Here is a 25648-nt window from a genome sequence, read left to right as displayed (position 1 = left end):
GACAGATCGACGGATCCATCGCAGATAGTAAAAAACTGATGTGATGGATCCGTCTTTTGGACGGATCCGACTAGCGGATCTGGCTAATTGGATCGTAGCATGCTCAGTTAAAAGAAACGGAATCCGTCACCGGATTCCATCAATCATTTGACGGATCCGGCGACAGGCTTCCATTCTAGCAAACGACAGACAGCGACAGATCCGTCGCTGTCCATTTTTTCGACGTACACAAAAAACATTACTTTGTCCATTGTCTCCGGCCGCTGGACATCGCAATCCGTCGCTAAAACAAGTCTATGAGAAAAAAACGGATCTGGCGGCATCAGTCGCCGGATCCGTTTTTTTCAAAATTTGACAGATTGCGACTGATGGCAAAAAACTGATGTGTGAAATGGGCCTTATTGAATTGTTTTTCACATTTACAGCACAAAATGTTGAAATTTTACAATGCCAATTTCCCATTGCAATGGAGGATGTTTCCTGGGTGGTTTTGGTTTTACATGTATTTTGGCAAAGAATCTGACTCCAAATCTGTATAATAAATAAAAAGCCATAAAATGCTATGACCTTTATGTGTTTTTAGATCCTTTTGTGGCTTTTTATTTCAAATATGCTTTTCCTGTCCTATAGAGAAGTAAATGAGAAAAATGTCTCTTTAGGGTGTAGTCAAATGCAGAACATAATTTTTGGTACAAATTCCTTGTACACAATCAGCAAGATTAGGCTAGGTCCAGGGGCGGCACGGTGGCGCAGTGGATAGCACTGCTGCCTTGCAGCGCTGGAGTCCTGGGTTCCAATCCCACCAAGGACAACATATGCAAAGAGTTTGTATGTTCTCTCCGTGTTTGCGTGGGTTTCCTCCGGGTACCCCGGTTTCCTCCCACATTCCAAAGACATACTGATAGGGAATTTAGATTGTGAGCCCCATCGGGGACAGTGATGATAATGTGTGCAAACTGTAAAGCGCTGCGGAATATGTTAGCGCTATATAAAAATAAAGATTATTATTTATTAGGTTCACATTGCGTTATGTGAACCCGTTAAACGGACTACGTTACACTGCGGTGTAGCATAGTCCGTTAACGCCGCCATTGCTTGTAATGCATCACTAGCGCACGCCCACATTGGGCATCTGCGCTAGCGGGATCGGCAAACGCGATCCCTTTTGGGACATTGCGTTAGCGCTATGCGCTAAACGGACTGCCCTAACGTAATGTGAACCTAGCCTTAATGACACCCCCTACAAGCACTCATTCACACATCCATGTTTAAACACGTAGGTGAAAATATAGTACTGGTGTCATCAGTGTTTTGGATCACTGTGTCATCAGTGCTTGGTTTATGGGTCCATTGTTACATCAGTGTGATCAGTGTTTAAAAAAATAAATAAATTACAAAGCTTCTCCTATCCTTAAAGGGTAATGTTACACACATGGATGGCACACAGATGCCATTCACAGACCCCATAGACTTGTATTGGCCCTTTTCATCTATGCTGCCAGAAAAAAAACAGACGAGTTTTGCACGGACACACAATCTGTGTAAAATCACAGACATGTGAACAGCAGCATAGATTTTAATGTTCTATCTATGAAAAAGATGGATACAAAACGTAAGTGCAACATTGATGTCTGAATGAGGCCTAAAAGACAAGCTTTATGTGGCACAATTTACATTTTGATTGCTAATAAAGATCCAAAATTAGAATATTTCTTTTGTCATTTTCAGAAGATATTCTATCGGTATGACGGCGTTTCTTATAGTGCCATAAAAGCAAGTCTTCATTCAAGATCCTAGTGGCACGTTGCCCTCTAGAGGCCACATGAGTGTGAAATGCAGTGCAGACACTGTAAACTCAGGAGATATTACCAAAGTAACACTTATTCATTAAATTATTAATGTAGCGGTGACATGACGGTGAAGCGCTATACAGATATTGAAATACTTTGCGAATATTTTCTGCCACGAGATGCGGTACATATTATTCCTATACAGAGCTGACTGCAGTGATGAGCTTCCCGGCACCCCTGTATACAGGTCATGCAATGATGCTTCTGAGGGAGCAATACAGCATAATATACATACAAATACATATTCATTTACTATAAGGGTATGCGCCAATGGGATATGGATGCTGTGGATGATATGAACATGGACAGGAGGATATGACAAGTGGACTGTGCAGCCCGGGATAAAGTTACCAGCTTTGTGGTACATAGAGAAGAATTCATAGAGGAGAACCAGAAATTAAAATCTAGAATTCAGAATAGGGAGAGATGAGATGGAAGAAATAGTGGAGGCAGAGACAGAAAGAAGGCAGCAGAAGGTGAGAAGAGGGAGAGGCGTAGGGAACAGATGGAGGGATAGAGGGAAGGGACAGGGTGCACACAGACATAGTGCCATTAAGCAGAATGGTAGTTTAGGGAACAATGTCTCCTCCTTACCCTTCATGAATGGATTCCTGCATCCCACACCCTGTGCAAGCAGAGAGCTGCCGCCTGTTCTGTCACAAGCAAAGTGTATCCCAAGAGCAGAATCCACCCCTTCACTGCCAGGGATCTGTGCACTCCGTGTGCCCCCTCCAACCTCATAATCAAATTCAGACCACAACCTCATTAACACCTCCACTGCTGTATGGCACATCTGACATGCCACTGACGCACATTTCTTAACTCCCTTTTCTTCTGAAACATCCTAAATATCATCTCAGGCTTTGAATGTGCACTAAAAATATCACCGATACATCACAGACAGCTAAAAGAAATGGCAGAAATCAACCCCCTCATTGCCAGGAGATAAGCTGTCCACTTAGAAGGGCACAAGTCTTCTTAATTCATCTTGTCTCAGGTCTAGCTGTTTGGACCACAGTGAGGCAAAAGAAGCCATCTGCTCTTATCACAATTTGGAATCATCTTGGAAAGTAACTACAATACAGTGGGCACTTGGCACAACAACACTTGAAGCCCCAAGAAGCCATTCACTCTCCAAGAAACTATTCACTCTTGAAGAAGCCATTCTCACCCCATGAAGCCATTCTCTCCCCAAGAAGCCATTCACTCTCCAAGAAGTCATTCTGTCCCCAAGAAGCCATTCTCACCCCAAGAAGCCATTCTCACCCCAAGAAGCCATTCTCACCCCAAGAAGACATTCTCACCCCAAGAAGCCATTCTCACCCCAAGAAGTCATTCTGTCCCCAAGAAGCCATTCACTCTCCAAGAAGTCATTCACTCTCCAAGAAGTCATTCTATCCCCAAGAAGTCATTCTCTCCCCAAGAAGCCATTCTCTCCCCAAGAAGCCATTCTCTCCCCAAGAAGCCATTCACTCCCCAAGAAGCCATTCACTCTCCAAGAAGCCATTCACTCTCCAAGAAGCCATTCACTCTCCAAGAAGTCATTCAGTCCCCAAGAAGTAATTCTCTCCTTTTCATTTTCCACCAAGCAAACTACATCTCACTCCCTCTTTAAGACAGAGCATAATTTTACTATCCCCTAAAATCCCTGATTCCACCATCCTCATTCTAGATCACCTTCCAGAAACCGTACATCATTACAAAAAGTCTCAAGATGGCTTGTGCACCTACCGCAGTAGTGACCAGAGCTGTGCTGAAGGGTTAACCATGGTGGCAGTACGGATACAGTGCACTAATATCCAGAGGACAGATACTAAAGGACACATAATACAATGCTGGATCACCTATGTCATGAAGGTCTACTAGATCTAGAGGTATTCAGCAGGTGACAGGACAGGACAGGGTTACGATCAAGGAGGTCCCCTTCTAGAATGCGGCAGGAGGGTGGGGAGAGCTCAGATCCACAGCCAATAAGATAGTAAGGGGTGGTTAAGAACTTAGCTTCTTGTGGTGACTGAGGCATGAATAAGTCCTGTGTGTATCGGTATTACACCATTCATTAACCATGAAAAGGCCACATGATTATTAGTCCAAAGTGTACGATAACAAGAACGCCTAATTATAATCAGCCGGTGGAGATCAAATGAAAAAAGGACTAATGGAAATGTACAAAACCTTAAAAGGAATTACGGAAAACCTGGCCAAACTGACCATTCAGATATTAAGGCTGTGACCAAGGTCTATGGCTCTCAAGGTCAGATACACTAAAGGTTAAGTACGACGTAAGCAAATAAATAATGAAAACTATAAACCACACTTGAAGGAATTGTATTAGCCTGGCTCAAGTGTATTATACATGTAGCGGTTAATAAGGGTTCCACCTCCATTATTAGACCACTCATGTTGCTACAGACTGCGAGAACACAGTATAAGTACAAAGACATAAGGCAATAATCATTATAATAGGGCAGAATTAAATTTTTCACATATTTATATTTATCCTCTAGATGTCTCTGCAGTTTCTTTCTGATATCAATATATGTTTCGTATTCTTCTTATAGTTCATTAGACCTGGCACTTTGGGGGGTCCTGGATACTGGGCACAGTGCAGCAGACGGGCACTAAACCTTGGTAAATATTATTTTAGAATTCAGAAGGGCCATTTTTTTCTATAACCCTGTAAAGACATCAGTAGTGACATCTGCAGGACAATGGTAGGTACTGGTTTCTATTTAATTCCCCAAAGTATTTCAACCATTTTTCCCTGTCTGTAATATGCTCAGGAGGACACAGTGGGATATGTAAGAATGGAGAGAGGTGACATCATACGGTTCTTATCCAGAGAAGCTCCGCTAAATATTATCTCTGCTTATACACTCCTTAACATTGAAATTGCAGCACCAAGAAGGAAAAGTCGTGAAGTTATGGAAATCACAGGATGGATAGACATGTTAATGATAAGTAAATAATGAAAAATTGGAAACATTTTCGAAACATCTCGTTTTTTTCAGTGTGGAGTATGAGCATCAGCACGCAGAAAATACAGGTGCTTCTCACAAAATTAGAATATCATCAAAATGTTAATTTATTTCAGTTCTTCATTACAAAAAGTGAAGCTCATCTATATACATAATTGTCTAAGGGTCACTTCCGTCTGTCTGTCCTTCTGTCACGGTTATTCGTTTATTCGTTTGCTGATTGGTCTCGGCAGCTCCCTGTCATGGCTGCCGCGACGATCAGCGACGGCCACAGTCCCATTAGTCCCTCCCCTACTCCCCTGCACTCACTGCCCGGCGCCCGCTCCATAATCCCCTCTGCTCACCGCTCACACAGAGTTAATGGCAGCGGTAACGGCCCGCGGTGTAACGCACTCCGTTACCTCTGCTATTAACCCTGTGTGTCCCCAACTATTTACTATTGATGCTGCCTATGTTAAAAATAATTAAAAAAAACAAAAAACCTGCTATACTCACCCTCCGCCGCCTTTCCCGCTCCTCGCCACGCTCCCGGTACCGCTCCATTGCAAGCGGCAGCTTCCGGTCCCAGGGCTGGTGTGCGACAAGGACCTGCCGTGACATCACGGTCATGTGACCGCGACGTCATCATAGGTCCTGCTCACACCAGCCCTGGAACTGCAAGCTGCCGCTTGCAATTGAGCGATCCAGGGAGCGTGGCGAGGAGCGGGAAAGGCAGCGGATGGTAAGTATAGCAGGACTTCAACGGGCTATAGGTGAGTATATGTTTATTTTTTTTAAGTCTCTATACTATGTGGCTCTGTGCTGGGCAATATACTACGTGACTGGGCAATATACTACGTGGCTCTGCTATATACTATGTGGCTGGGCAATATACTACGTGACTGGCCAATATACTGTACTACGTGGGTTGTGCTATATACTATGTGGCTGGGCAATACGTGACTGTGCAATATACTACGTGACTGGGCAATATACTACGTGGCTGGGCAATATACTACGTCACTTGGCAATATACTACGTGGCTGGGCAATATACTACATCGCTGGACAATATACTACGTTGCTGGGCAATATACTACGTGAACATGCATATTCTAGAATACCCGATGCGTTAGAATCGGGCCACCATCTAGTCTATATATAATCGTCTAAGGGGCACTTCCGTCTGTTTGTCTGTCTATCTGTCTGCTTGTCTGTCTGTCACGGAAATCCCAAGTCGATGATTGGTCGCGGCCAGCCGGCCGTGACCAATCAACGACGGACACAGTCCGGCCGCGAAATGGCTGCTCCCTACTCCCCTGCAGTCAGTGCCCCCTCCATACTCCCCCCCAGTCAGCGCCCGCCGCCCACATAGCGTTTTAGCAGTCCGTTAAACCGACTGCGTTACCCCGCGGCATAACGCGGTGCAACGCAGTCCGTTAACGCTGCTATTAACACTGTGTGACGAACTTTTTAATGACGAATGTTAAAAATAATTACAAAAAAATAACAAATGGTGCTATTCTCACCTTCCGCCGTCCACCGATGTGCGCGAGCGGTGAGGCTGCCACCAGCTTCCAGCTCGCGAGACCCCTAAGTCATCTGGGTAATTTCACAATGCTTCACTGGGAACGGAAGCTGGCGGCAGCCTTGCACACTTCGGGACAATTTCGGTGGACGCTGGAGAGTGAGTATATAACTATTTTTTATTTTAATTCTTTTAACAGAGATATGGTGCCCACAATGCTGTATACTATGTGGGCAGTGTTATATACTGCGTGGGCTGTGTTATTTACTGCGTGGGCTGTGTTATATACTACGTGGCTACTATATACTATGTGGCTGCTATATACTACGCGGCTGCTATGTACCACGTGGCTGTGCTATATACTAAGAGGCTGCTATATACTACGTGGCTCTGCTATATACTACGTGGCTGTCTGTGTTATATAGTACGTGGGCTGTGTTATATACTATGTGGCTGTGCTATATACTACGTGGCTGTGCTATATACTACGTGGCTGTGCTATATACTACGTGGCTGTGCTATATACTACGTGGCTGTGCTATATACTATGTGGCTGTGCTATATACTACGTGGCTGTGCTATATACTATGGGCTGTGCTATATACTATGCGGCTGCTATATATTACGTGGCTGTGCTATATACTACGTGGCTGTGCTATATACTACATACTACGTGACTGTGCTATATACTACATGGCTGTGTTATATACTACGTGGCTGTACTATATCCTGCACCCCGAACCCCCGACATCCTGCGACCAATCAGCGACAGACGCAGTCCAGCCACAAATTGACGTGGGATTTAAACCACGCTTCGATGATTGGCGGCGCCCGGCCGCGACCAATCAGCGATAGTGGCGCGGTATTTAAACACCACTTCGGTCATTGGTCAAGCCCGGCTGGCCACGACCAATCAGCGATATTGGCGCGGGATTTAAACACCGCTTTAGTGATTGGCAGCTCACGGCCGGCCGCGACCAATCAGCGATATTGGCGCAGTATTTAAACACTGCTTAGGTCATTGGTCGTGCCTGGCCGGCCGTGACCAATCAGCGACAGGCGCAGTCCTGCTGCGAATTGGCGCCATATTTGAACCACGCTTTGCTGATCGGCCAGCCAGGCATGACCAATCAGCGATATTGGCGCGGAATTTAACCCCCACTCACAGCGCGATGTACATACATACATATTCTAGAATACCCGATGTGTTAGAATCGGGCCACCATCTAGTGTATTATATAGAGCCATTAGAAACAGAGTGATCTATTTCAAGTGTTTATTTCTGTTAATGTTGATGATTATAGCTTACAGCCAATGAAAACCCAAAAGTCAATCTCTCAGTAAATTAGAATAATTAACAACAACACCTGCAAAGGCTTCTTAAGGCTATGTGCACACGTTTCGGATTAGGCTTAGGAATTTCTGGTGCAGATTCTGCATCTCTTGGCAGAAAACGCAGGTGCGGATTTGTCACGTTTTTTGTGCAGATTTTGTGCGTTTTTGTTGTGGACTTTTTGTGGATTTACTGCATCTTTTACCCCTGCAGATTTCTATAATGAAAGGGTACACAAACGCTGCAGATCCGCAAAAAAGAAGTGACTTGCTACTTCTTTTAATCTGCAGCGTTTCCGCACGGAATTTTCCGCACCATCAGCACAGTGTTTTTATTTTCACATTGATTTACATTGTACTGTAAATCACTTGCGGATCTGCAGCATTTCTGCGCCGCAAAAAATGCTGTGGATCCGCAAGAAATCCGCAAGAAATCCGCAACGTGTGCACATACCCAAAGTGTTTAAAAGGTCCCTTACTCTGTTTCAGTAGCTCCACAATCATGGGGAAGACTGCTGACCTGACAGATGTCCAGAAGACAGTCATTGACACACTCCACAAGGAGGGTAAGCCACAAAAGGTCATTGCTAAAGAAGCTGGCTGTTCAGAGTTCTGTATCCAAGCATATTAATGGAAAGTCGAGTGGAAGGGGAACGTGTGGTAGAAAAAGGTGCACAAGCAATCAGGACAACCGCAGCCTTGAAAGGATTGTTAAGCAAATGCCATTCAAAATTTTGAGAAGATTCACAAGGAGTGGACTGCTGTTGGAGTCATTGCTTCAAGAGCCACCACACACAGAGGTATCCAGGACACAGGCTACAAGTGTCACATTCCTTGTGTCAAGCCACTCATGACCAATAGACAATGCCAGAAGCATCTTACCTGGGCCAAGGAGAAAAAGAACTGGACTGTTGCTCAGTGGTCAAAGGTATTATTTCAAATGAAAGTAAATTTTGCATTTAATTTGGAAATCAAGGTCCCAGAGTCTGGAGGAAGAGTGGAGAGGCCACAATCCAAGCTGCTTGAGATCTAGTGTGACGTTTCCACAATCAATGATGGTTTGGGGAGCCATGTCATCTGCTGGTGTTGGTCCACTGTGTTTTAACAAGACCAAAGTCAGCACACCAAGAAATTTTGGAGCCCTCCGAGCACCTGTGCTTGCATGTACACGCTTTGGCATGTAATTAATGGTTGTTTGAGGAATGATGATCTACCACGTTGAATGCATTTGGGCACATAAGTCATCAAGATCCACTACTGGCAGCTCTCTTTGTAATTGCCAATAGATGAGAGCCCAAATGTGATCGATGGGAGACCAGTTTGGAGTCGCTGCAGGGCAAGGTAGCACGTTTCTGCCACGCAGACTGCTTAAGGTAGCACCAGCAACATGCGCCCTGGCATTTTCATGTTGAAAAATGACTTCTGGGACACTTTGGAGAAATAACTGTATCACTGATTCCAACACCAAATCGATGTAACTCTGACCTGTTACAGTACCGGAATGAAGATTACATCTGTCCGGTTACTGTACATTTTGCCATCCCATGTCATAATCCTGAAAGTAGGACCAATGTGACTGGTGTGACAACCCAGCACATACCGTCAACGCAGAAGCAAAAAACTCACATAACGTCAGAGTGCGAGTGTGGAAACTGATTCCCCTGTTCTGTCTGCAGTGGCATGATCGCACACAGCAGTGCACAGGGAGATGAGAGCTTGTTCTGAACTTGCAGGAGCAGAGTGCACACAGTTTAAGATTGCACGTTGAGCGCCCCCCGTGCAGGGCAATGGGGTGCTCGGAGCCGGGCCCGTCTGTTCTCAGTGGGGATGTCACGGTGGCTGACCCGGTCCGTGGCCCTAGGGGACGTCCGTTGAAAATGAGGGAAAGGTCTTTAAAGGGATAATGTTCATGATGCCACCTGTGGTATTCGGTCAGGGTGACCGACGCTGCTTAGGGGTCCGCTGGGGTGATGTTATGGCAGCTAGATGGTATACCTTCCCACAGGTGAAGTGTATCCCCAGGGCTTCCCAGAGTGTAGATGGTGGATGCTGTAAGGTGCAGTGAATAACGAGGTCACAAGGTTGCAGTCTCTTTACCTTTACTGTAGGCTTCAGCATCCACAGTCCAGGGTAGGCACCACAGGGTAGGCAGAGTCCGGCCGGTCTGAAGGCAAATCCAGAGTCCCCTTATCCAGGTGGAATTCAATAGCCTTCCTCTAGCGCCTGAGTGTTATAGTTCCTCCCTGCTGAGCAACTCGGTGAGGTCCTCACTAGGGTTGAGCGAAACTGGTCGGCCAGATTCAGAAGTCGCCGACTTTTGGCAAAGTCGGGTTTCATGAAACCCGACCCGACCCCTGTGTGGGGTCGGCCATGAGGTCGGCGATCTTCTGATCTGGTATCGGAATTCTGATACCGAGTTCCGATATGTTTGCGATATCGGGAATCGATATCGGAATCCATATTTAAGTGTAAAGTAAAGAATAAAAATAAAAAATATTGATATACTCACCCTCGGACGCGCCCTGGTTCTAACCGGCAGCCTGCGTTCCTAAAAATGAGCGCCTGAAGGGCCTTCGATGACGTCGCGGCTTGTGATTGGTTGCGTGAGCGGTCACATGGGCGGTCACGCGACCAATCACAAGCCGCGACGTCATCTAAGGTCCTTCAGGCGCTAATTCTTAGGAAGGAAGCGTCCGAGGGCGCGTCCGAGGGTGAGTATATTCCTAATAGGTATATACTCACCCTCGGATGCGCCCTGGTTCTAACCCGTAGCCTTCCTTCCTAAGAATCAGCGCCTGAAGGACCTTAGATGACATCGCGGCTTGTGATTGGTCGCGTGACGCCCATGTGACCGCTCACGCGACCAATAACAAGCCGCGACGTCATCGAAGGTCCTTCAGGTGCTCATTCTTAGGAAGGAAGGCTGCCGGTGAGAACCAGGGCGTGTCCGAGGGTAAGTATATCAATATTTTTTATTTTGATTCTTTATTTTACACTTAAATATGGATCCCAGGGCCTGAAGGAGAGTTTCCTCTCCTTCAGACCCTGGGAACCATTAGAAACCCAATGCACTGCATTGGGTTTCGTGTTTCGGCCGACCCCGACCCCTCTATAGGATCGGCCGATTTTACTCAACCCGACTTTTGAAAAAGTCGGGTTTCATGAAACCCGACCCGATCCTATAAAAAGAAAAGTCGCTCAACCCTAGTCCTCACAACTATCGTAGGTGTTAAGTCTCTTTCTCTCTGTCCCCCTGATGGATAGGACAAACCCGTATGACTGGTGGCCTGAGGCTTTTTATAGGGACCGTAGAGACACCCCGGCCCCCACAAGTTGCCACCGTGCCTCCTGGGTATATGGTCGGGCAGCCAACGTGGAATCAACTGTCCTGCCAGTCTCTGAAGTAAAGGCATAGAGATCCTTACTCCCTCGGTGTTCTGGCTACCGGTACTGCGCTTCAGAAGGAGGCAGCCTGCTTCTAACTGGTCTCCCTCTGATATTCCTCTCCTTTTGCTATGACTTAGTTTCTCACTCACTGCAACACAATTCCTTTCAATGTCTCGTTCTTGGGATGCTGCCGCTTGGGATGCAGGCGCAGCTCCGTGTACCCTCGCCTTCCACAGGCCGCAGTCTGGAGCTGGCTGGAACCAACTCCAACCAGCCTCTGCCAAACTCGGTCAGGACTGACTGACTAACTTCCTAACCAACCCACCAGTTTTACCCAAGTGTGAGGAGTGCCCTAGTAAATAGAAGCATGGCTCCCCCTGGCGGACTGGCGTGTGAAGTGTGTTTTGTGGTTGTGATACCTGGACAGAAGATCTCCTTCATTGCTTTCAGACGTAACATCACTTCCCCTGGTGGAAGAATAACATTACTGCAATGACCAGAACTCTGGTGCACACGCTCATCTCCTTCTCCAGTAAGCAGTGGCTGCCCGCTGCTGTATGGTCCTCTGTGTCCTGGGTGCAGCATCCGCTGCAGACTGGACAGGGGATCAGAGGACAGCCACACACACACACTGACATCATTTGAGCCTTCGCCACTTTCAATGACGGTACGAACAGGACTGTCGCACAATGCATACTCCCGGGGTCATGGTGAAGGGTAGTGTGAATGGTGAATGCATAGTGTACAGTAGCCGGACCCCTCTAGTGACATTGTTTGAGCTCTCGGCTCCTGAGTCACTACATGCAGGGCTGAGTATTCAATACAGGTAGGCTATCAATCATAATTGGGGGGTGGAGGATATTCATTGAGGCAGTGGAATGGTGCACCGAGCACTTGGACAAGCCAAGGTGCACTGAAGCCCTAGCATTTATGTATGTAATAAAACTGTTCTTACATAAAACAAAATAAGTCAAATGTATGTCACAAGTGTGATTTTTAAAGGGGCTAAGCCCCCTACATTTGTGTTTACATGGTTTAATTTTAATTTGAGGGGTAACAGATTCCCTTTATGGAATGGCAGGAGGAATAACAGGTATGACTAGAAATTATATGGCTTAGCAGGAGAGTAATACCGTAGGTGATCATAAGCAATGCACAATGATTTATTTAGGTTAAACATGCATGTTTCAAACTATACTATTCCAGACCTATACCAGTAAAATACTGGCTTCTAAGGTTCAATGAGAAGATCTGTGATCCCTAGGTAAATTATTTCTCTTCCAATAAACACGTGAAGAATGGCTATATAAAGATCATACAGAATGACCTACAGGAGGCAGAACCGACATCTGCTAAAAATAATATCGCTCGCAAGCCTCAACTCATGGTCCCTGGTGAAACGTCTAGATTCAGAGATATTTTATTGCTTATAATGGAGTTTGAAACAGACGAGATCAATGTTATCATTCAATAGCTGAAAAGTCATATTGAAGTAATAATGAAGTAGGGTCTGTGCATTTGGTGGGAGTATATTGATTAGATACAGAGCATCATGTTGCTAGTCTGAAATGGCTACAGTATGATGCTTGAGTCTATAATCTTGTGAAAGCCAATAACTGAACAGTAGTTTAGGACCGATCATCTAGTCACCCCAAAAATAATAACTTCAAAAAGAAGAGTCTCTTTCAGCTAGATTAGAGCTGATACGCTTCGCCACCATCTTGATAGGTAAAATACTGCAATTAAAAGTGCCATCTGAGGAAACAGACGAAAAGGGGCAGCCTGTATCACCCTTTAACAGTGCATCACCAATAAACTGTGTTTGATAAACAATAGTGCTGTGTAGGTGGACCAACAAAATAAGGTTACCAGCAGCGTGCCCCTCATGTCAGAATAGTGATTCCCTTGACCCAACCATAAAAAAGATATAATAATTGTGCTGTCCTATTGCCGATTGGGGTAACTCACTGAAAAAAAGTGGTCTCATCTTTTTAAAGGGGATCTGTCAGTAAAATCAACCCTCCTAAACCAACATAGGCAAATAGGTCATAGGAAGCCGAATAAAATGATACCTTGATACCGGTGATCTGATGATTTATTCCAGAGAAATCCATATTTTCCTATATGTAAATGAGCTGTTGCCGTACTATGGGCCGGACACTGATCTGCATGAGAATCAGGCTCCAGATATTATATGTTAGGACTGGCGGAACACACCAAGAGAGATGATATAGATGCGTTTGCAGTCCGGGGTCCACCGTGCAGGTGAAACCTGCTGCTAGGAAATGACAGACAATATGGCGGTATTCAAAAGTATACACGCGTGGGTTAAACCTCACCCAGCGTGAAGAAAGCGATCCTGTTGCGTCACAGGACCGCGATACCTCACATAGAGCGCGAGCAAGTGGTCAGCGAACTAAACCCCAACAGGGATTGTAGTCCGATTAGACCCTTGCCGGCACTACACCGCTACTGGGTGTGAAAGGAAATTTATAATTAAGGCACCGAAGTGCGAACTGTGCCGTGCTGGCAGGCACCACTAAGCACCCAGACGTGGGTCAGGAAGCGCACACTGGCGCGTGGCACCGCACTGGCGGTCACAGCAGTAGACGCTGACACGTGTGTGACACGTTGAGTGATAAGTCGGGCGCTAGATAGCAGCCATACTCCATACGCGAACAATCATACAATAGGGTAGGGGTATTTAAAGAACGACTTGCACTCACAACAAACACACGTATTAAATTGTACACTAGCGCATGGCCGTGCGGTCATGCGCAGTTTATATAGTTGCAGGACAGGAAGCGGCCACAGAAACTTTGCCCTTCCAAGACCTGCCAAGAGGACCAATAGAATGTGCTGCAGAGTCTGAGCACATGACCCTCGATCTCCAACGGGAGATCTTGCCCTGGGCATGCTCAGTGTGCACAGACAAGGACTTAGTCCCAGAGAAGTCCACTCGCTGCTGACCAGTATAGGCTTTACAGGCAGAAGCTGGAGAAGCAGCAGTAACTCTTCTCACAGAGTCAGACTGAGCGAGACGCTGGGATCGACGTCCCTGCTGAGCAGGCTCCACTGCGGCTGGAGGAGAATGGGAGACCGCAGCGGAGACGGATCGAGATTCCCCCTGTGCAGCAGAGGAAACTCGACTCCTAACATTACCCCCCCTCCTAGGGCCCCCCCCTCCTTGGGCCTCGCTACATTCGAAGGCAGCAATGAGCTGTGGGGCCCGAATGTTTTCAGCAGGCTCCCATGACCTGTTCTCTGGACCATAACCCTTCCAATCCACCAGATAGAACTTTTTGCCGCGTACCACCTTACACCCCAAAATAGCGTTCACCTCGTAATCGTCCGTAGACGAACCCGATGTCCCGGCAGATGACTCGGAAAACCGGGACATGTATACGGGTTTCAGGAGGGACACATGAAAGGTGTCGGTGATACCCAAGCGTGGAGGAAGAGCCAGGCGGTAGACCACAGGATTAACCTGTTCGAGAACCTTGAAGGGACCCAAGTAGCGAGGCGCAAACTTAGTGGACTCAACTCGCAGCCTGATGTTACGGGCGGAGAGCCACACCAAGTCGCCAGGAGCAAAGGTCGGAGCGGGGCGCCGATGAACATCGGTGGAGGACCTCATTCTCTCCTTGGAAGCCCGAATGGCATCCTGAGTGTAATCCCAAATGTCCCGTGCCTCCACAGCCCAGTCTGCCACCCTGGAATCGGCGGAAGACACGGGCATGGGCACAGGTACCAGCGGATGCTGACCATAGTTAAGGAGGAATGGGGTCTGTCCAGTGGAGTCAGCTACAGCATTGTTAAGAGCAAACTCCGCCCACGGTAGCAAAGATGCCCAGTCATCTTGTTTAGCAGAGACAAAATGTCGCAGATATGTGACCAAGGTCTGGTTGGCTCTCTCCACCAACCCATTCGTCTCGGGATGATATGCCGAAGAGAGATTCAACTCTATACTGAGAAGGCGACAAAGCTCTCTCCAGAACCGAGACGCAAACTGGGGACCCCGGTCACTGACAATTTAGTCTGGCATACCGTGAAGACGGAAGATGTGTTTAACAAACAATGCTGCCAAGGCCCGTGCAGAAGGTAGCCGGGGAAGCGGCACCAAATGCACCATTTTAGAAAAATGGTCGGTGATAACCCAAATGACAGTACAGCCACGTGACTTGGGCAAACCCACCACAAAGTCCATCCCGACCATCTCCCAGGGCCTGTCTGCCACCGGCAGAGGGTATAACAACCCAGCTGGCCGTTGACAGAGAGACTTATTTTTGGCACAAGAGACACATGCCCGAACGTAGTCTCCAACGTCACGAACCATATGTGGCCACCAATACATTCTCGCCAACAACTCAGATGTCCTCTTTGCCCCAAAGTGTCCACCCACTCTGGACGAATGAGCCCACGAGAGAACCTCCGGACGCAAATTGATGGGGACAAAAGTCTTGCCCGGAGGCACAGACTCAAGCGAAACCGGAGCTACGGTTCTCAGACTCTCTGAAGGGACAATGAGCCGAGGCTCGTCCTCCTCCTCCACAGTTGACACCAGGGAGCGAGAGAGAGCGTCAGCACGAATGTTCTTCTCCCCGGCGAGATAATGTAGAGTGAAGTGGAACCGGGAGAAAAACAAGGACCAACTGGCCTGACGAGAATTCAGCCGCTGGGCTGTCTGTAAATAGACCAAATTCTTGTGGTCCGTGAAGACTTGGAATGGGAACCGAGCACCCTCCAAGAGATGTCTCCATTCCGAAAAGGCCAACTTCATTGCCAGCAACTCCCTATCCCCGATGGAGTAATTTCTCTTTGCTGGTGAGAAGGTTTTTGAGAAGAAGAAGCATGGATGCTTCCGACCTTGAGCATCCTTTTGATAGAGGACTGCTCCTGCACCAACAGAAGAGGCATCCACCTCCATTAGGAATGGCTTATCCACATCGGGACGATGTAAGATGGGAGCGCTAGCAAAGTGGGACTTAATAGAAGTGAAGGCCTTGGAGACCTCTTCGGACCACGATTTAGGATTCGCTCCCTTCTTGGTGAGGGATACCAAGGGAGCTACCAGGGTTGAGAAGTGGGGGATGAACTGACGATAGTAATTTATGAACCCCATAAAGCGCTGCACCGCTTTCAGAGAATGGGGTTCCTGCCAGTCCATCACTGCCTGTAGTTTGGCAGGATCCATAGCCAATCCCTGGGCCGAGATGATGTAGCCCAGGAAAGGTAAAGACTCCTGCTCAAACATACACTTCTCCAATTTGGCATAGAGGGAGTTTGCCCGTAGGAGGTCGAAGACTTTGCAAACATCTCTCCGGTGGGAGTCAATATCTGGAGAGTAGATAAGAATATCATCCAGATAGACTACGACCGAGGTGGAAAGCATATCCCGGAAGATATCGTTCACAAAGTCTTGGAAAACGGCTGGGGCATTACAGAGCCCGAAGGGCATCACCAGATATTCATAGTGCCCATCCCTGGTGTTAAAGGCCGTCTTCCATTCGTCCCCCTCACGGATGCGAATCAGGTGGTAAGCACCCCGCAAATCTAATTTAGTAAATACCCTTGCTCCCCGAAGTCTATCGAATAACTCAGATATCAAGGGCAAAGGATACTTATTCTTAACGGTGATGGCGTTAAGACCCCTGTAGTCTATGCATGGGCGCAATTCCCCATTCTTCTTCTGCACGAAGAAGAACCCTGCCCCAGCAGGTGACACTGACTTCCTAATGAATCCTCTTGCCAGATTTTCCCGGATGTACTGTGACATTGCCTCCGTCTCCGGGAGAGATAGCGGATAAACTCGACCCCGGGGAGGCTCAGCACCAGGCAAGAGATCAATAGGACAGTCATAGGGGCGATGAGGCGGAAGGACCTCCGCCGCCTTTTTGGAGAACACGTCTGCATAAGACCAATACTGCTTGGGAAGAGAGGATAGATCTGCGGGTACCTCAGTAGTAGCAACCTGAACGCACTCCCTCTGACACCTACCCCCACAAGATTCACCCCAACCCAGAATTCTGCCTGAGGACCACTCGATATGAGGAGAGTGGTACCGTAGCCAAGGTATTCCCAACAGGACCTCATCAATTCCTTCCAGAATGACGAGCAGAGAAATTATCTCCTGATGAGATGGCGACATGGACAGAGTAAAAGGGATGGTCTGGTGTGTTATCTGTGAGGGCAATGTCGACCCATTCACCACTCGCACCGTTACTGGTTGAGCAAGCATAACCAGGGGTATTGCGTGACGTTGGGCAAAGGCAGAAGACATAAAATTGCCCTCCGCCCCAGAATCCACGCAGAGCTCTACCGAGTGGGAGAATGAGCCAATAGTAATTGTCCCCTTAAAGGACAACTTAGAGACAAACGTCGCCGTGTCTAGTGTACCTCCACCTACTACCACTAGACGCTGACGTTTCCTCGACCGCTGAGGACATCTGGTGGCTAGATGTCCTGACTGCTGGCAAACATGACAGACCCTGAGTGCACAAGCAGTCTGGGACTTAGATCCTGCTTGTGACACTTCCTGTTATGTTTGCTAATGACAGGTGTTATGAAGGCAATCCAGAAACACAGTGTGCTTAGCGATCAGAGCGCACACAGTGATCTGACAAATACCCAAAAATACAAGAACGAGCTCTGAGACGTGGAAACTCTGTAGACTGCACACCTGATCCTATCCTAAACACAACTAAAAGCGGCTGTGGATTGCGCCTAACAACTACCTAGGCAACTCGGCACAGCCTAAGAAACTAGCTAGCCTGAAGATAGAAAAATAGGCCTGACTTGCCCCAGAGAAATTCCCCAAAGGAAAAGGCAGCCCCCCACATATAATGACTGTGAGTAAGATGAAAAGACAAAACGTAGGGATGAAATAGATTCAGCAAAGTGGGGCCCGATATTCTAGGACAGAGCGAGGACAGTAAAGCGAACTTTGCAGTCTACAAAAAACCCTAAAGCAAAACCACGCAAAGGGGGCAAAAAAAACCACCGTGCCGAACTAACGGCACGGCGGTACACCCTTTGCGTCTCAGAGCTTCCAGCAAAACAAAAGACAAGCTGGACAGAAAAAAAGCAACAAAAAAGCAAAAAGCACTTAGCTATACAGAGCAGCAGGTCACAGGAACAATCAGGAGAAGCTCAGATCCAACACTGAAACATTGACAAGGAGCAAGGATAGCAGCATCAGGCGGAGTTAAGTAATGAAGCAGCTAACGAGCTCACCAGAACACCTGAGGGAGGAAGCTCAGAAGCTGCAGTACCACTTGTGACCACAGGAGTGAATTCAGCCACAGAATTCACAACAGTACCCCCCCCTTGAGGAGGGGTCACCGAACCCTCACCAGAGCCCCCAGGCCGACCAGGATGAGCCGCATGAAAGGCACGAACAAGATCGGAAGCATGAACATCAGAGGCAAAAACCCAGGAATTATCTTCCTGAGCATAACCCTTCCATTTAACCAGATACTGGAGTTTCCGTCTAGAAACACGAGAATCCAAAATCTTCTCCACAATATACTCCAATTCCCCCTCCACCAAAACCGGGGCAGGAGGCTCAACAGATGGAACCATAGGTGCCACGTATCTCCGCAACAACGACCTATGGAATACATTATGTATGGAAAAGGAGTCTGGGAGGGTCAAACGAAAAGACACAGGATTGAGAACCTCAGAAATCCTATACGGACCAATAAAACGAGGTTTAAATTTAGGAGAGGAAACCTTCATAGGAATATGACGAGAAGATAACCAAACCAGATCCCCAACACGAAGTCGGGGACCCACACGGCGTCTGCGATTAGCGAAAAGTTGAGCTTTCTCCTGGGACAAGATCAAATTGTCCACTACCTGAGTCCAGATCTGCTGCAACCTATCCACCACAGAATCCACACCAGGACAGTCCGAAGACTCAACCTGTCCTGAAGAGAAACGAGGATGGAACCCAGAATTGCAAAAAAATGGAGAAACCAAGGTAGCCGAGCTGGCCCGATTATTAAGGGCGAACTCAGCCAACGGCAAAAAGGACACCCAATCATCCTGGTCTGCAGAAACAAAACATCTCAGATATGTTTCCAAGGTCTGATTGGTTCGTTCGGTCTGGCCATTAGTCTGAGGATGGAAAGCCGAGGAAAAGGATAGGTCAATGCCGATCCTACCACAAAAGGCTCGCCAAAACCTTGAAACAAACTGGGAACCTCTGTCAGAAACAATATTCTCAGGAATGCCATGCAACCGAACCACATGCTGAAAGAACAAAGGTACCAAATCAGAGGAGGAAGGCAATTTAGCCAAGGGCACCAGATGGACCATTTTAGAAAAGCGATCACAGACCACCCAAATGACTGACATCTTTTGAGAAACGGGAAGGTCAGAAATGAAATCCATCGAAATATGTGTCCAAGGCCTCTTTGGGACCGGCAAGGGCAAAAGCAACCCACTGGCACGAGAACAGCAGGGCTTAGCCCTAGCACAAATCCCACAGGACTGCACAAAAGTACGTACATCCCGTGACAGAGATGGCCACCAGAAGGATCTAGCCACTAACTCCCTGGTACCAAAGATTCCAGGATGACCAGCCAACACCGAACAATGAAGTTCAGAGATAAGTTTATTAGTCCACCTATCAGGGACGAACAGTTTCTCTGCTGGACAACGATCAGGTTTATTCGCCTGAAATTTTTGCAGCACCCGCCGCAAATCAGGGGAGATGGCAGACACAATGACTCCTTCCTTGAGGATACCCGCTGGCTCAGATAAACCCGGAGAGTCGGGCACAAAACTCCTAGACAGAGCATCCGCCTTCACATTTTTAGAGCCCGGAAGGTACGAAATCACAAAGTCGAAGCGGGCAAAAAATAACGACCAACGGGCCTGTCTAGGATTCAAGCGCTTGGCAGACTCGAGATAAGTCAAGTTCTTATGATCAGTCAATACCACCACGCGATGCTTAGCTCCTTCAAGCCAATGACGCCACTCCTCGAATGCCCACTTCATGGCCAGCAACTCTCGATTGCCCACATCATAATTACGCTCAGCGGGCGAAAACTTCCTGGAAAAGAAAGCACATGGTTTCATCACTGAGCAATCAGAACCTCTCTGTGACAAAACCGCTCCTGCTCCAATCTCAGAAGCATCAACCTCGACCTGGAACGGAAGAGAAACATCTGGCTGACACAACACAGGGGCAGAACAAAAACGACGCTTCAACTCCTGAAAAGCTTCCACAGCAGCAGAAGACCAATTAACCAAATCAGCACCCTTCTTGGTCAAATCGGTCAATGGTTTGGCAATGCTAGAAAAATTACAGATGAAGCGACGATAAAAATTAGCAAAGCCCAGGAACTTTTGCAAACTTTTCAGAGATGTCGGCTGAATCCAATCCTGGATGGCTTGGACCTTAACTGGATCCATCTCGATAGTAGAAGGGGTAAAGTTGAACCCCAAAAATGAAACTTTCTGCACACCGAAGAGACACTTTGATCCCTTCACAAACAAAGAGTTAGCACGCAGGACCTGAAAAACCATTCTGACCTGCTTCACATGAGACTCCCAATCATCTGAGAAGATCAAAATGTCATCCAAGTAAACAATCAGGAATTTATCCAGATACTCACGGAAGATGTCATGCATAAAAGACTGAAACACAGATGGAGCATTGGCAAGTCCGAACGGCATCACTAGATACTCAAAATGACCCTCGGGCGTATTGAATGCAGTTTTCCATTCATCTCCTTGCCTGATTCTCACCAGATTATACGAACCACGAAGATCTATCTTAGTGAACCAACTAGCCCCCTTAATCCGAGCAAACAAGTCAGATAACAATGGCAAGGGATACTGAAATTTAACAGTGATCTTATTAAGAAGGCGGTAATCAATACACGGTCTCAGCGAACCATCCTTCTTGGCTACAAAGAAGAACCCTGCTCCCAGTGGTGATGACGATGGGCGAATATGTCCCTTCTCCAGGGATTCCTTCACATAACTGCGCATAGCGGCGTGTTCGGGCACGGATAAATTAAATAATCGACCTTTAGGGAATTTACTACCAGGAATCAAATTGATAGCACAATCACAATCCCTATGCGGAGGTAGAGCATCGGACTTGGGCTCTTCAAATACATCCTGATAATCAGACAAGAACTCTGGGACCTCAGAAGGGGTGGATGACGAAATCGACAAAAATGGAACATCACCATGTACCCCCTGACAACCCCAGCTGGATACCGACATGGAATTCCAATCCAATACTGGATTATGGGTTTGTAGCCATGGCAACCCCAACACGACCACATCATGCAGATTATGCAACACCAGAAAGCGAATAACCTGATGTGCAGGAGCCATGCACATGGTCAGCTGGGCCCAGTATTGAGGTTTATTCTTGGCCAAAGGTGTAGCATCAATTCCTCTCAATGGAATAGGACACCGCAAAGGCTCCAAGAAAAACCCACAACGTTTAGCATAATCCAAATCCATCAGATTCAGGGCAGCGCCCGAATCCACAAACGCCATGACAGAAAACGACGACAAAGAGCATATCAAGGTAATGGACAGAAGGAATTTGGACTGTACAGTACCAATGACGGCAGACCTAGCGGACCGCTTAGTGCGCTTAGGACAATCAGAAATAGCATGAGTGGAATCACCACAGTAAAAACACAGACCATTCAGACGTCTGTATTCCTGCCGTTCAACTCTAGTCATAGTCCTATCGCACTGCATAGGCTCAGGTTTAACCTCAGGCAGTACCGCCAAATGGTGCACAGATTTACGCTCGCGCAAGCGTCGACCGATCTGAATGGCCAAAGACAAAGACTCATTCAAACCAGCAGGCATAGGAAATCCCACCATGACATCCTTAAGAGCCTCAGAGAGACCCTTTCTGAACAAAGCTGCCAGCGCAGATTCATTCCACTGAGTGAGTACTGACCATTTCCTACATTTCTGACAATATACTTCTATATCATCCTGACCCTGGCACAAAGCCAGCAAATTTTTCTCAGCCTGATCCACTGAATTAGGCTCATCGTACAGCAATCCGAGCGCCAGGAAAAACGCATCGACACTACTCAATGCAGGGTCTCCTGGCGCAAGAGAAAATGCCCAGTCTTGAGGGTCGCCGCGCAAAAAAGAAATAATAATCAAAACCTGTTGAATAGGATTACCAGAAGAATGAGGTTTCAAGGCCAGAAATAGCTTACAATTATTTTTGAAACTTAGAAACTTAGTTCTATCTCCAAAAAACAAATCAGGAATAGGAATTCTTGGTTCTAACATAGATTTCTGATCAATAGTATCTTGAATTTTTTGTACATTTATAATGAGATTATCCATTGAAGAGCACAGACCCTGAATATCCATGTCCACACCTGTGTCCAGAATCACCCAAATGTCTAGGGGAAAAAAAAAAGTGAACACAGAGCAGGAAGAAAAAAAAAAAAAAAAATGATGTCAGAACTTTTTCTTTCCCTCTATTGAGAATCATTAGTTAGGCTCCTTGTACTGTTATGTTTGCTAATGACAGGTGTTATGAAGGCAATCCAGAAACACAGTGTGCTTAGCGATCAGAGCGCACACAGTGATCTGACAAATACCCAAAAATACAAGAACGAGCTCTGAGACGTGGAAACTCTGTAGACTGCACACCTGATCCTATCCTAAACACAACTAAAAGCGGCTGTGGATTGCGCCTAACAACTACCTAGGCAACTCGGCACAGCCTAAGAAACTAGCTAGCCTGAAGATAGAAAAATAGGCCTGACTTGCCCCAGAGAAATTCCCCAAAGGAAAAGGCAGCCCCCCACATAAAATGACTGTGAGTAAGATGAAAAGACAAAACGTAGGGATGAAATAGATTCAGCAAAGTGGGGCCCGATATTCTAGGACAGAGCGAGGACAGTAAAGCGAACTTTGCAGTCTACAAAAAACCCTAAAGCAAACCACGCAAAGGGGGCAAAAAAACCCACCGTGCCGAACTAACGGCACGGCGGTACACCCTTTGCGTCTCAGAGCTTCCAGCAAAACAAAAGACAAGCTGGACAGAAAAAAAGCAACAAAATAGCAAAAAGCACTTAGCTATACAGAGCAGCAGGTCACAGGAACAATCAGGAGAAGCTCAGATCCAACACTGAAACATTGACAAGGAGCAAGGATAGCAGCATCAGGCGGAGTTAAGTAATGAAGCAGCTAACGAGCTCACCAGAACACCTGAGGGAGGAAGCTCAGAAGCTGCAGTACCACTTGTGACCACAGGAGTGAATTCAGCCACAGAATTCACAACAACTTCCCTGGCCTCATGTGACTCAGGAACCAGGACCGGAAATTCCAGAGGTTTGGCGAAAGTAGGAGCCAGCCGAAACCTCTGCCTACACTGGGCTCGCTCTAACCTCCGCTCGTTAAAACGGAGGTCAATTCGAGTGGAGACAGTTATTAACTCCTCCAGTGTGGCAGGAATCTCCCTAGTGGCCAGAGCGTCCTTTACGTGGTCAGCCAAGCCCCTCCAAAATATGGGGATAAGAGCTTTATCCGACCAATCCAGCTCAGATGCTAAGGTGCGGAATTGGACGGCAAAATGACTGACCAAGGACTCACCCTGAGTTAATGCCAGCAATTGGAGCGCAGTATCATGGGTGACTTGAGGTCCTAAAAAGACCTGTTTCAGAGCGCTCAGAAACAGCGGAGCACTCTGCACCACATGATCGCCACGCTCCCACAGCGGCGTAGCCCATTCCAACGCCCTGTCCGACAATAGAGACAGAATAAATCCCACCTTAGCCCGCTCTGTGGGAAAACGTGTAGCCAGGAGCTCGAGGTGAATAGAGCACTGACTCACAAATCCCCTACAAAACTTGCTATCACCAGAAAATTTTTCTGGCAGCGGGAGGCGAGATAATGTCGGAACAGGGGTGGCAATGGACATAGTAGCTGCAGCCACGCTGGCAGCCTGTACAGCTACTGCAGTAACATCCACAGCTGAGGTCGCGCTCTCGAGAGCCGCCAACCTACCCTCCAGCTGCTGGATATGCCGCAGAGATTGCTGTTTGTCTGTCATCACTAGCCAGACCCTGGCGCTAGTGTAATGTTAGGACTGGCGGAACGCACCAAGAGAGATGATATAGATGCGTTCGCAGTCCGGGGTCCACCGTGCAGGTGAAACCTGCTGCTAGGAAATGACAGACAATATGGCGGTATTCAAAAGTATACACGCGTGGGTTAAACCTCACCCAGCGTGAAGAAAGCGATCCTGTTGCGTCACAGGACCGCGATACCGCACATAGAGCGCGAGCAAGTGGTCAGCGAACTAAACCCCAACAGGGATTGTAGTCCGATTAGACCCTTGCCGGCACTACACCGCTACTGGGTGTGAAAGGAAATATATAATTAAGGCACCGAAGTGCGAACTGTGCCGTGCTGGCAGGCACCACTAAGCACCCAGACGTGGGTCAGGAAGCGCACACTGGCGCGTGGCACCGCACTGGCGGTCACAGCAGTAGACGCTGACACGTGTGTGACACGTTGAGTGATAAGTCGGGCGCTAGATAGCAGCCATACTCCATACGCGAACAATCATACAATAGGGTAGGGGTATTTAAAGAACGACTTGCACTCACAACAAACACACGTATTAAATTGTACACTAGCGCATGGCCGTGCGGTCATGCGCAGTTTATATAGTTGCAGGACAGGAAGCGGCCACAGAAACTTTGCCCTTCCAAGACCTGCCAAAAGGACCAATAGAATGTGCTGCAGAGTCTGAGCACATGACCCTCGATCTCCAACGGGAGATCTTGCCCTGGGCATGCTCAGTGTGCGCAGACAAGGACCTAGTCCCAGAGAAGTCCACTCACTGCTGACCAGTATAGGCTTTACAGGCAGAAGCTGGAGAAGCAGCAGTAACTCTTCTCACAGAGTCAGACTGAGCGAGACGCTGGGATCGACGTCCCTGCTGAGCAGGCTCCACTGCGGCTGGAGGAGAATGGGAGACCGCAGCGGAGACGGATCGAGATTCCCCCTGTGCAGCAGAGGAAACTCGACTCCTAACATTATATACTATATAATTGTCTAAGGGTCACTTCCGTCTGTCTGTCTGTCATGGATATTCATTGGTCGCGGTCTCTGTCTGTCATGGAAATCCAAGTCGCTGATTGGTCGTGGCAAAATGCCCACGACCATTGCCACGACCAATCAGCAACGGGCACAGTTCGCCAGAAAAATGGCCGCTCCTTCCTCCCCGCAGTCAGTGCCTGCTCCATACTCCCCAGTCAGCCCTCACACAGGGTTAATGCCAGCGTTAATGGACCGTGGTGTAACGCACTCCATTAACGCAGCTATTAACCATGTGTGACCAACTTTTTACTATTGATGCTGTGTATGCAGCATCAATAGTAAAAATATCTAATGTTACAAATAATAATAATAAAAAAAAAACGTTATTCTCACCCTCCGACATCTCGTCCTGTCCTCGGCAGTGCAAGCGGCAGGTTCCGGTGCCAAGGATGCTATGCGAGAAGGACCTTCCATGACGTCACGGTCATGTCACCGCGACGTCATCACAGGTCCTGTGCTCATACCAACCCTAGGACC

At 47.5% G+C, this 25648-nt stretch overlaps 1 protein-coding gene across 3 annotated transcripts in view; it reads right to left on the bottom strand.

The window, feature by feature from the left end:
* ZNF385A (zinc finger protein 385A) overlaps window positions 1-25648 on the bottom strand; it is a 257364-nt gene that overhangs the window by 86248 nt on the left and 145468 nt on the right. Inside the window, exon 1 of one of the 3 annotated variants that reach the window (XM_069758716.1) lies at window positions 3582-3716. The exons of 1 other annotated variant lie outside the window; for it this stretch is intronic. The gene's annotated coding sequence lies outside the window, so the exon portion shown is untranslated. Of the gene's footprint in view, window positions 1-2444; window positions 2557-3581; window positions 3717-25648 lie in introns of those variants that run through there. One more of the 3 variants, XM_069758717.1, reaches the window with a different exon arrangement.

Source organism: Ranitomeya imitator, chromosome 3, assembly GCF_032444005.1.
Source record: "Ranitomeya imitator isolate aRanImi1 chromosome 3, aRanImi1.pri, whole genome shotgun sequence".
In the NCBI taxonomy this organism is placed as follows: domain Eukaryota; kingdom Metazoa; phylum Chordata; class Amphibia; order Anura; family Dendrobatidae; genus Ranitomeya; species Ranitomeya imitator.
Note: the sequence above shows the minus strand (reverse complement) of the source record. Positions and strands in the feature narration are given on the sequence as shown.